The following is a 13,030-nucleotide window of genomic DNA, read 5'->3' on the forward strand; positions in this document are numbered from 1 at the left end:
GTTTACTGAGAAAATGTGTTTGGTTAGTATTTAAATTTTTACTGGGAATGGCTGATAAAACGATGTTTATGAATAGTAATTAATGATTTTATTCCCAGCTTCATGAGAACTTTATTCCTCCCAATTTCCTTAGGAACGAAACAACATTCCTAAGAAACTTCTATTCCCAGGAATAAAATTTTAAAAATTTGAATCAAACATAGAAATATATCTTTCCTGATATCCTATTTCTAGGAATCTCCAAATATGACTTGAAACAAACGCCCCCTTATAACAAACATTGGAATGTACATTTCTATCATTTTATTCTTGAAAATATACAAATATAACTTGAAACAAACACATCCTAAACATTATATTTATTGATATAGTTGATGAATTCCAATTAATAATATAAACAAAAAGGACAACACCAATATATACAATAGTTATAACTCAATTTTGGCTCAATGTTCACATGAAATCCTTTTTTTTTTCCTTTCCTTTTTTGTGATTTTCTCTGTCATGAAAGGTTATTGAACAACGTAAATTTTATAAAATAATAATGAATTCTTATGATTGATGAGTTTTTTTATGTGACCTCGTTATTAAGGGTGTTAAAAAAACAAACACAACTCATTAATGTATTAAAAAGATGCTTAATAATGATTATTAATTTAGAATTTTTTTTCACATCTCCACAAGCTCTTGAATTATTTACTATATTTAAGGTGAGAATGAGCTTTATAAGTCATAAAGTAATAAAATCATATTCTATCTCTTACAAGAATATGGAAGAAAGTATGATTAAAATTGTTAAGTTTGATTATGCTATTATTATCTTTATTTCGCTTTTAGTTGTTGCAATGGATGTTGATGGTACGCATTTTGTATCCTATACAAGTTTTTTTAGTTACTTTCTATATTATATTTCGTCTCATTTTACCAAAATAATTTACTCAATTTTTTTTTATCACAGCTGGTCCTATTCGTATATGTTCTTCCGATGATGATTGTATAGGGTATTGGTGTCCACTTTCTATACAACCGCGTTCTACAAAACCTATATGTCGTCTAGTTGAAAGTATTTCGAAGCGAAGTCGAACCCCAGTAGGCTTGTGTACATGTATTTGAGGGATGTTCCCATAAGATTCTACTAATAGTGTTGCCACCCGATAATTTGTATTTTTTTCATTTTTTATTTTTACGGACCATATAGTCATAATTTTATACTTTAAAATGATTGTAATAAAAGGAAATTAGCAATTAGAAATTAACGTTTATATTATCTTCTTCTTTATTAATTTTGGATATATCTCCATGAACTTTAATTCTTGGTCTTTAGAGTATCTTGAATAGTTCAGTTGGAAAAGGCTTAAATATGGAAATGGTCCCTGCAAATATCTGGCGTATTGGTTTTAGTCCTTATAATTTTTTTTTTGGTTTTAGTCCCTGCAAATATAGAATATTTGGTTTTGGTCCTTGGTATTTTGTTTTAATCCTTGTAAAATCATTTCATATTGAAATTGGTCCCTGTAATATTCATTTTAGTCCTCATTTTGAGGGACTAAAATCAAATATTCTACATATTACAAGGACCGAATCCAATATGAATCAATTTTACAGGGGCTAAAACAAAATACCAAGGACCAAAACCAAATTTTTTATATTTGCAGGGACTAAAACTAAAAAAATATTTTTACAGGGACTAAAACCAAAATGTCAGATATTTGCAGGGACTATTTTCATATTTAAGCCTTTGAAAAATAGTTTATGTTACTTCTATGACTATCATTTTATATTTTTGTCATAAATTTTTACATTTTGATTTTTATAACACTTTCATTTGAATTTGTCTAATAATATCAAATGCTTTGTTCTCCTTTAGAACATATGAAAAACAAGGTCACGAAAAAAAAAACTAAAATAATTGTGAAGGTGTTGGTGAGACAAATTTATTTTTATTTGTTCTTTTCTACCTTTTTTAATAAATTTTAGGGTGCTTTAAAGGATAAGTTATATGGCTGAGGTGTCAACATAGTTGAAATATCAATCTGCATCACATGATGCTTTTGCAGCTTATTCTTGTTTAAAAAAATAAATAAAAAATCTATAAGGTTTAAACTTGAGGCTTTAGCTAATATGGTATCCTAGTAACCTCCTTGGGGACAATTGCAAAATGGAAATTAGTGTCACTTCATTTAATTAAAATAAAAAAATCATTTTACAAGCCTTATGGTGCATGAAAGGTGCAAGGAAAGACACGTGGACTTGGGAAATAAATGAGAAGAAACAAGCCTTACTTATTCGTATGAGTAACTTGCAGGTGATTGAGAGTGGTTGCCGTTGTGTCCTTTAGGTGCTCTGATACGTAATGAGATGAGATCTTTTGTGGCTATTTCTTGTTCCTGTACGTATTTGATTTATGAATAAGTTGTTTAACTGAATTTATGAGATGTTTCTAAGAGGCCTACGTGCCAAGACCTTTTATGTTGAAGAATTTTATCCGCTGCTATTATGTTAATGTTTTATGTCGAAGGTTAATTATTTAATTACCTCATTTATGACCTTTAGAAGTGTAGCATTCCGTTTATGTGTTGATTACTCTGATAATATGTTTGAAATTTTTAAGTTGGGAAAATGGGGTGTTACAACCTGGAGCATGATGCCGTTAGGCCGAGGTTATTATGAATTTTTCTTTTCAAATGAGATTGATAAGAGAAATGTTTGGGCTGCGGGCACCGTAAATTTGAAACCGGGTGTCCTACGGCTTTTTGAACGGGCTAAGGATTTTAACATGCATAAGCAACGCAATTCCCATGCTCAGGTTTGGATTAGGTTACTGGAACTTCCCCCGGAGTATTGGATGGAGGGGACCCTCCGCGAGATAGCATGTGCGGTTGGCACACCGCTTCTAATAGACAATGCAACGACCAAGCGATTGTTTGGTCATTATGCCAGAATTCTTGTAGACATGGACTTTTCTCGGAAATTATTTCATGAAATTTTGGTAGAGAGAGAAGGATACGCCTTCACTTTGGAGGTGGCTTATGAATGGTTACCGGATTATTGCACTCACTGTCAAAATGTAGGACATGATGTCTCGGCCTGTAGACAATTATGCCCACGAAAGGAAACATTTGCACCTAAGGAAAATATTGCACAAGGAAAGAAACAGATCCCAGTTACGGAAACTACTTGGGTACCGAGAAAGGAAAATCCTTCCGGCATCGGTTCCTCTCTTGCTTTTGGGGCCGCGTTTACATCACCGGTAGCAGATGAGGAACACACGGCAGCAACAGAGAATTCCCACCAGCTTATTGGGAACCAGCAAGCAACTGAGACCGAGGCAACAACTGCTGCACTTGTTACTGGCACAACAAATGAGTCCGAAGCAGCAACTGCTGCACTTGTTACTGGCACAACATCTAATGCGGAGGAAGATAATGTTGGTTCAGAAGTTATCCCTGAAACCGTGCAGCCTCAAGTGGTACCCCTTAATTGCAGTCCCATGAATACTGGTAATACTTCTGGCACCACACTTCATAATTTATCTGTTGACGTTGTTAGAGGTAATATTGATGAGACACAGACACATGTTTTATCTCCGGTCAAACAAATCACTCATGATATCAGTAGCATTGTGGCTCCGGAGGGTTCTAAGATAGATCCGGTGCTACAAAAAGACTTAGATTTCATGCACACTTGGCTATCAAAGGCAGCAGCAACCGAGGTACCATTTATAGAGGTTGTTTCCAATTCTCAGAAGAAGAAAAATATGGAAAAAGTTCCATATAAAACCCGCTCTCAGGGTCCTCTTCCACCGTTTAAATAAATATTATCTTTTGGAAAACTCGGGAAATTGGTAATATTGATTACCGACTTGCTTTCTCTGATATGTGTCGGCTACATAATTGTTCCGAGTTGGTTTTGGAGAAAGGGGGCATGATACAGATGACTCTTCTTGGTTCACCTTTTTGCCTTCTACGTTGTTGGCGGACTTTGCACGGGACAGGAATGGGCTACCAAACTAAAGATTTCCATAGCTTTTTCTGTTCCTTTTATTTCTGTCTTTTTTCTTCATTTTGAGGGTTTTGGCCTAATACCCCCTCTTTTGTAAATATTTTTCCCCCTTTTTTAATAATATTATGTATTGGAAAGGCGGTAGAGGATGGGGGTTTCTGTGGGGTGCCAACCTAGTTGGAATGCTTCAGATTCTTCCGGATGCCTAACCTTTCTCTTGGCCTTATAAAAAAAAATATTTTTATATCCAAAAAAATTTCTAAACATTAAATTATATTCATTTGAAAGTGATATTGATAAGATACATCCATACAATCTTTTCTTCAACCATTTCTTGTATGTTTTTCACAAATGTTTGGTGGAAATTTTTCTAAAGATAGTGTTGTGCTATCTTGTTTGTTTGTGAGAATTTTATTATAGGATTTGGTGAAGATTGTAATTGTTAGACATATTGTTAGAGAGGCCTTGGGGTGAAGCTTGCCTTGTAACAAAGATTCTAACATAGTGAAATCCTTCACGGGATATGGAGAAAGTGGATTGCCCTTAGGTTAGAAGGGGAACTACTATAATTTATTTGTGCTCTTTTTCTCTTCCCCACTCCTTTTATTTTTCCAGCATTCGTTCACACTTTCATCATAAATTTTTAGAAAAATAAATAGAACTTAAACTTCTTTTACAAATGTGTAAGACAATTATTAGCCTAAGACACATGAAAAATATGCACATCTTTAGCTGTTATAGAACCTTTTTTTCTTTCTAGAAATAGGGGTTGAATGCATTGTAATAAGAGCTACTAATACATTTCATAAACCACATTTAATCCTAAATGATTGTCGATTCTCTATGTTTGAATAAGTACCCGAGTTACTTTCTTGTAATATTTAGTTAATGAAATTTATCTTTTAACAATTTACATTTCTTCACATCTATATACTCTATTAAAATTGATGCCATATGAAATTCCCATTTTGTCCCTGGAATGGGCATTTAAGTAATTTTCTAATTGGTGGGTTTGGTTTGGTGCCACCTCATCTTTTTTATGCCAAATTTCCCATTTTACCCCTCACCAATTTTTTAAATTATTTTCTAATTTTTAATAACTTTTAACTATTTTTCAATTTTTATGTTTTTAACTATTTATCAATTTTTTCTCCCAAATTCAGTTGCTTCTACATTGCCGTTGTGGGAGATTAAGGTATCGTTTGACCCGGCTTTTTTCCAAATTCTCTACATTTTTAAGGAGAAGTTAGGTCAAACACAATATCAATTATTTTAATTTCAATATTATTTAATCATCACAACCTCACAGATATATTTATTCACGTTGTCATTTAATGATATCAAATATTTTTATTTCCTTTCTTCAACCTCGCGAATATACACACACATTAATGTTTCGAGTAATATTATATGTCTGTTTGTCTATTTTTTTGTTACGATAATGCATATAATTTTTTTTTGGTGTTGCTTGGTTGGGTGCTACCTCACCGATTTTTTTATTTTTTAGTTTTAACTATTTTCCAATTTTTTCTCCCAAATTCAGTGGCTTCTACATTACCGTTGTGGGAGATTAAGGTATCGCTTGACCCGACTTTTTTCCAACTTCTCTAAATTTTTAAGGAGAAGTTGGGTCAAACACAATATTAATTATTTTAATTTCAATATTGTTTAATCATCACAACCTCACAAATATTTTTATTCACGCTGTCATTTAATGATACCAAATATTTTTATTTCCTTTCTTCAACCTCGCGAATATATACACACACATTAACGTTTAGAGTAATATTTTATGTCCGTCTGTCTGTTTTTTGTTACGCTGATGCATATAATTTTTTTTAGTGTTGTTTGGTTAGGTGCTACCTCACCGATTTTTTTTAACTATTTTTCAATTTTTTTTATTTTTAACTATTTTCCAATTTTTTTCTCCCAAATTCAGTTGTTTCTACACTGCCGTTGTGGGAAATTAAGATACCGTTTGACCCGGTTTTTTTTTCAACTTCCCTATATTTTTAAGGAGAAGTTAGGTCAAATACAATATCAATTAAGTACTTTCTAAAAAATGTACCTTTTTTAATGCATAAAATTGAATGCAATGAACTTTGACCAAAAGTTGTTGAATGCTTCTTCAAAAAACTACTTCTCGACAATTTATTTCACAAGCATCTCTCTTCAATTCACGTTGGGAACCTTTTTTTTTATTTTTTAATATTATACTTCAATATATTTTTTTCTTCCATTTAATTTGAAGCGTTCAATTTAATTTTTTTTAAGGAGGTTCCATTTAATTTTATTACCTTTTTTTCAAAGGAATTTTATTATCTTTTTATCACTTATAATTTCAATATCGTTTAATCATCACAACTTCACAAATATTTTTATTCACGCTGTCATTTAATGATATCAAATATTTGTATTTTCTTTCTTCAACCTCGCAAATATATACGCACATACACATTAGCGTTTAGAGTAATTCTTTATGTGTGTCTGTTTTTTTGTTACGCTAATGTGTATAGTTTTTTTTAGCGTTGCATAATGCGTATGATTATTTTTATAAAATTTAAATTTTAATTAAAAGTAAAATTGTAGATGTCTTTTCTTCAAAAAAAGGTATAGATGCCTAAAAAGGTGTATATATATATATATATTGCACCTTTATATCGTAACAAACTATGCATATCATTTTCATGTTCAAAAAAATTAAACATATCTGTTTCCATGACACCAACAATGTAAGAAATATAATATCATATAATATAAATTCTTATCTTTTTGAAAGACACAAAAAATATGGTATTCTTATAACGAAATTTGTTATAGAGTATAATTGAAATAGAAAAAATCAAATATTTTGATATTATTTATATTATTATTCCAGACTCCTTAAATTGTTTCTCCTATTCAAATATTTAACAAGTTATTTATATGATGATATTAATTTGTATTCATGTTACACAAAATAAACGTTATTGAGTAAATATCGTATTCGTAAAAAAAATATCTTTTATTTTTTTAACATTTTTAGCCTTCATAAATTATTCTAAACATTTTATTTATTTATTATGTTAATTAATAATAAATTCAAAGTTTTGTCCTCGTGAGTTTAGTTCAGTTGATAGGAACAATGCATAAATACATGCCAAGTCCGGAGTTCGAACCCCAGACACCATATAAAAAATAATAAATTCAAAGTTTGTACAATATTTTGTCAAACAACATTAAACTTAAATAGCTTTAAAACTAACAAAACAAAAAAACCAAATAACTTTAGTTTCTTTCTTAAAGGCCTTTATTTTTACTTTGTTTTGAAGTAACTTTTAGACTGTAAAAAACCTTGACCAAACGGTATCTAAGTTCAGTCGGGAACACTGTTTCACTTTCTTCTTCATAAGAGGTCATTTTCTTCGTCCTCGTGAGCTTAGCTTAGTTGGTAGGACAATGCATAAAATATGCAAGGTCCGGAGTTCAAACCCCGGCCACCACAAAAAAAAAAAGGTCATTTTCTATCTTTTTTCATGGTTCTGAGACCATGCATGACTTGAGTTGACTGATTTTTATGGCTTAAGGGCTTCATTTTTCGAAACCGTTTTAGTTTTTGCTTCATCATAGATGATTTTCTTCCTTTTTTCATGATTATGCATTTTAAGGGTTTTTTTTTTTCCAATTGTTATTGGATTATGTACCAAAATTTGTTATGTTGCATGGCTGTAGAAAAATCGTCTTTTGTTATGTGGAGTATAGTAGAGGTCATGATGACTGAATTTTAACTGATGGTAAGATTTTGACACAATTGTTATTTTAGCTTCTGGTACAGGAGTTGAAAATAATTGATGCATTTCAATTATTTTAGTTTTTGTGAGTAATCCTAAAGCTGTAACAGTTTTCATATTTTATTTATTCTTTCGTATATCATTGAACCGTGCAAAAAGTTGATTGGTGTAAATTTGTTTTGATCATATCATTGGGGTCCAGAAAGTTGATGATAGAAATTTGTACATTTAAGATCAGGTTAATTTGATGATACAAAAATTGATCACATAGAAATATGTTAGCTTCTTTCGATATTAGAATGAACAAAGGGAATAAAATTAAATGATGTATTATTGTATTTCTATATATGAATTTCAATGTCAAGGGATTATGACTACATTAAGTATCTCAAAAATGATTTAGACGTTTGGAAAATAGGATTTGGAGTACTGGATTCTTGAATTGTGACTGGTAGTAATGAGAATCAACATATGAAGCTCATTATTTGTGATGCAAAGGTTAGATAAGTTAGTTAAGATTTGTAGTAATTTCTTTTATGATTTATCAATGTTACTTATTAGTATACATTTTGATTTATTTATATTTTTTGGTTTCTTTCTCGGATTTAGGGTGATCGAGTTCATGTAATAACTCGATATAGAGATTTAGAGCATTGGGAATATAGTTGATGTAACATTATGGGTAAAATACTTTGTAGCTTTATCATTTACCATTTATTTACCTTGAATTCTTTGCTTCTATTTTGTAGTCAATGACAACGCAAATAGATGTAACAATTGGTCAGGTTCGAGGCTGCTCATCAACCTACATCATCCGGTTGTTGAAAAGTTTAAGACTTAGTAAGTTTGCATTATGATTTCACAATACTGTGTTAGAGTAACTTATTATTTCACAATCTGATTTGATTGTTTATTGACCATGTTTCTTGAATTGTTGTCGTGAACTTAACACTTCTCAAGCTCAGATAGATTAAAAAGTAAAGTTTAAAAAGTACTTCGTAGAACGATTTTTCCAATCTGTCTCAAGTTAGGCCAATTGATGAATCTATAAACTTAGTCAAGGTCTGTTTTTTTTTTTTATGCACAAACATGCTTTGAGTTTTTTTACGCACAAATTAAAAATGCATATTGCACTATTCTTTATTTCATGTGCATAATTTGTGTTAGGATACATACTCCATCACTATTTGGAAAAACAACTAAATTCAATCCTAACCAGTTTGGATGGTATTATGAGAGTTGCACCAAATGTTCGAAGACATCAATGTCAAATGGTGTTAGCTATAGATGCACATGGGGAGTGATGCTTAATTTTCATTTGTTTCAAAAATGTTAATTGGTCAACGGGGTACATATAATGCACATGCATGCATTTCTCTAGACTTTATAGGAAGATAATAGAAAGATAAATTAGAAGTCATGGTACATTTTCTTTAGCTTAAAATCAGTTATGTTACCTTCATTTCATAAGTTATATATAACTATATTCGCATACATCTTATCCATGTTAATATGCATTAGATTAATATTACAGTTATTTCCATGTTTAGCATTTCCCAAACTAGGTGTCAAGAACAATTCTGAAAGGAAAGCGCAAAATAATCACTCTCATTGATGAAAAAACATGGAGAAAGTATAAGTGTCGCCTCTATGCAATTAGAATCCATTGATTATAGGTATTTAATATGCTTCTTTTTTTTTTGTTTGCTTGATCACTATAGCCAAATATGATTTCATTTTTGACGATGCCGTTTATTTGTTTATAGTGTTTCTTCAATAATTTTTGTGAATTTTGCGGTTTTCAAACTCAGAGTCATAACTTCAAGCCTGATAAAAAAATTATAGAGAAACTCAATGAAGTCCAATATTTTTTTTGGTCTAAATTGTAACAAAAATAAGTTTAAACAAATTGTTAATTCTTTAATAAATTTATTTCTATACCTTTTACTCTTTTTAATTCTTTTATCAATCATCACAAATATTAATGTGTATTAAAGACTTGATAAAGCTTTCATAAATATTTTGATAAAGATTTATAATGTTTGTGCAATATTCATTAATTTGCTCATTTTTCTTTTAAAATATTTTTTTTTATAAAATACGTTATTAAACCCGTGCAACGCACGGGTTTGTAACTAGTTTTTTTTGAAAGGGCATTTCTTCACATTTATGTTTTTGCACTTTAAAGTAATTTATTTTCCAAGGTCATTTACATTTTTTTGTCATTTCTTCACTTTATATTCTTTACACTTTCACATTTAAACTCTTTCATTTGCAGAAGATTCCCACATTGTTCCTGTTTTCCACGACAGTTTTAACACTTTTAATTTCCATGAAATATATGAAATTTGAGACAATTTATCTAGCATTTTGTAACACGCTAATATTTCATATACATTATATATATTATTTTTAGTAATTTTTTTGATTTATTAATTTTTCAATAACTTATTTTATTTGTAAAGAATTTAGGCTTAAGTGTACTTTTGGTCCACTAAATTTTAAAATGTTGCGATTTTGACCCCATATTAAAAAGTGACAATTTTAGTCCTCTATTTATTAGCCCCTTTGCAATAGTAGTCTTTTTTCGCTAATTATGACTCAGTCAACGCCTATATGGAAGGCCACATGTGTAATTATTGAATTAATTTTTTTAAAAAGGCACATAATCAATTTTTAAATTAAATAAATGAAAAATGAAATAAAAAAAAAAAAAAAAAACCCAAATCACAATCTTCATCTTCATTTCTTCAATCCCAATCCAACCCAATCTAATCCCAAAACCCAATCCAACCCAATCTAATCCCAAATCCCAATCTTCATTTTTCATTTCTTCATAATTCGAAATGCACCTGCTCTAACGCGTTACCTTGTAACAATCACCTACTCATTTTATTAACTTTTTTAATCCCAATTTGTGGAAAACATTAAGTCATTCAATTAAAAACCATAATGTATCAAGTTTTAAAATACAAAACTAGTTACAAACCCGTGCGAAAGCACGGGTTCAATAACGTATTCGATAAAAAAATTCTTTGAAAGAAGAGATGTTAAAATGACGGAACTTTGTGATTCATCATAAAATATATATGAGCTGATTAAGAGAGCATATAATCAGTTTATGAGATTAGGAATTGACATAATATTTAGGATGAAAACTATTGGAACCAATAAAGGAATCAATGATGTGTGAATTTACATATTATCCAAAATTATAAAAAAGAGTTTTGTTGTAAAAGAGATTGCAAGTTTCATAGACTAACCAAAAAGGAATTTTTGCCAATACTTACATCAGACAAAATGAAAAGAACAAATGACATCACAAAGTCAAGATAGTTTACGACTACAGTCCAAAACGATACATCAAAATAGTAGAAGTTAAAATAGTTCAACAACAAAGATCTACTTTGGAACAACTCGAATTTGCAAGTTCTTCTGTGACTTTTCGAGATCAAAGATGAGCTTACCACCTTCTTCCATCACTCGTTATCTGCAGAAATTGAATCACTGCCCACCCAAGTAATTTTCATAGATTGCTCTATCGACGGTAATGAGATGACAGTTATACTGTCTTTGTGTCTGGTCATCAATGAGAGTGATTGTTTTGCGCTTTCCTTTCAGAATTGTTCTTGACACCTCGTTTGGAAAATGCTAAACAGGAAAATAACTGCAATATTAGTCTAATGCATATTTACATGGATAAGATATATGCGAATATAGTTACATATAATTTATAAAATAAAGGTAGCATAACTGATTTTAAGCTAAAGAAAATGTAACATGACTTCTAATTTATCATCCTATTATCTTCCTATAAAGTCTAGATAAATGCATGCATGTACATTATATGCACCCCGTTGACCAATTAACATTTTTGAAACAAATGGAAATTAAGCATCACTTCCGCATGTGCATATATAGCCAACACCATTTGACATTGATGTCTTCGAACATTTAGTGCAACTCTCATAATACAATCCAAACTGGTTATGATTGAATTTAGTTGTTTTTCCAAATAGTGATGCAATATGTTTCCTAACACAAATTATGCACATGAAATAAAGAATAATGCAATATGTATTTTTAATTTGTGCGTAAAAAAACTCAAAGCATGTTTGTGCATAAAAAAAGAAGACATTGACTAAGTTTATAAATTCAGCATTTGACCTAACATGTGACAGTTTGGAAAAATCGTTGTACGAAGTACGTTGAGAAGAAGTCGAACTCTGACTTAAGTTTTCACTAAAGTTTGACTCTGATCTTGAGAAGTGTTAAAGTCATGACAACAATTCAAGAAACATGGTCAAAAAACAATCAAATTGGATTGTGAAATAATAAGTTACTCTAACACTGTATTGTGAAATCATAATGCAAACTTACTAAGTCTTAAACTTCTCAACAACCGGATGATGTAGGTTGATGAGCAACCTCGAACCTGACCAATTGTGACATATATTTGGGTTGCCATTGACTACAAAATGGAAGCAAGGAACTCAAGGTAAATAGATGGTAAATGATAAAGCTACGAAGTATTTTTCCCATAGTGTTACATCAACTATATTCCCACTACATAAGGAAAGACATTTTTCGGGTCATTATCAAACTTATACAAAATTCTATCATCTGATGTTGACAAAATAGAAAATAATACCTTTTCTATTTAGCAATATTTAGTTTTTTTGAATAAGAAAAATATATGCATAGTTTGTTACGATATAAAGGTGCAATATATATATAAAAGATAAGTATAATTTTTTTAGGCATCAATACCTTTTATGTGTGTGTATATATATAACATAAGCATAATTTTTTTAGGTATCTATACCTTTTTTTTTAAGAAAAGACATCTACAATTCTACTTTTAATTAAAATTAAAATTTTATAAAAATTATACGCATTAGCGTAACAAAAAAACAGACACACATAAAATATTACTCTAAACGCTAATATGTGTGTCTGTATATTTGCGAGGTTGAAGAAAGAAAATAAAAATATTCTGTATCATTAAATGATAGCGTAAATAAAAATATTTGTGAGGTTCTTATAATTAAACGATATTTAAATTAAATATATAAGTGATAAAAAGATAATAAAATTTCTTTGAAAAAAAGGTAATAAAATTAAATGGAACCTCCTTTAAAAAATTAAATGGAACGGCTAAAAAAAAATTAAATGGAAGAAAAAAACATATTGAAATACAATATTTGAAAATAAAAGAAAAGGTTCCCAACGTGAATTGAAGAGAGATGATTGTGAAA

The 13,030-nt window shown here is 30.1% G+C and overlaps 1 long non-coding RNA gene across 1 annotated transcript; it reads left to right on the forward strand.

Annotated features, from left to right (window-relative positions):
* The first annotated feature begins 697 nt into the window (after window positions 1–697).
* On the forward strand, window positions 698–1,283 carry LOC25498211 (uncharacterized). Its single transcript, XR_003007326.1, has 2 exons — window positions 698–858; window positions 959–1,283. It is a non-coding gene; the product is annotated as an uncharacterized lncRNA (long non-coding RNA).
* Window positions 1,284–13,030: the final 11,747 nt, after the last annotated feature.

This window comes from Medicago truncatula, chromosome 7, assembly GCF_003473485.1.
Source record: "Medicago truncatula cultivar Jemalong A17 chromosome 7, MtrunA17r5.0-ANR, whole genome shotgun sequence".
In the NCBI taxonomy this organism is placed as follows: Eukaryota; Viridiplantae; Streptophyta; class Magnoliopsida; order Fabales; family Fabaceae; genus Medicago; species Medicago truncatula.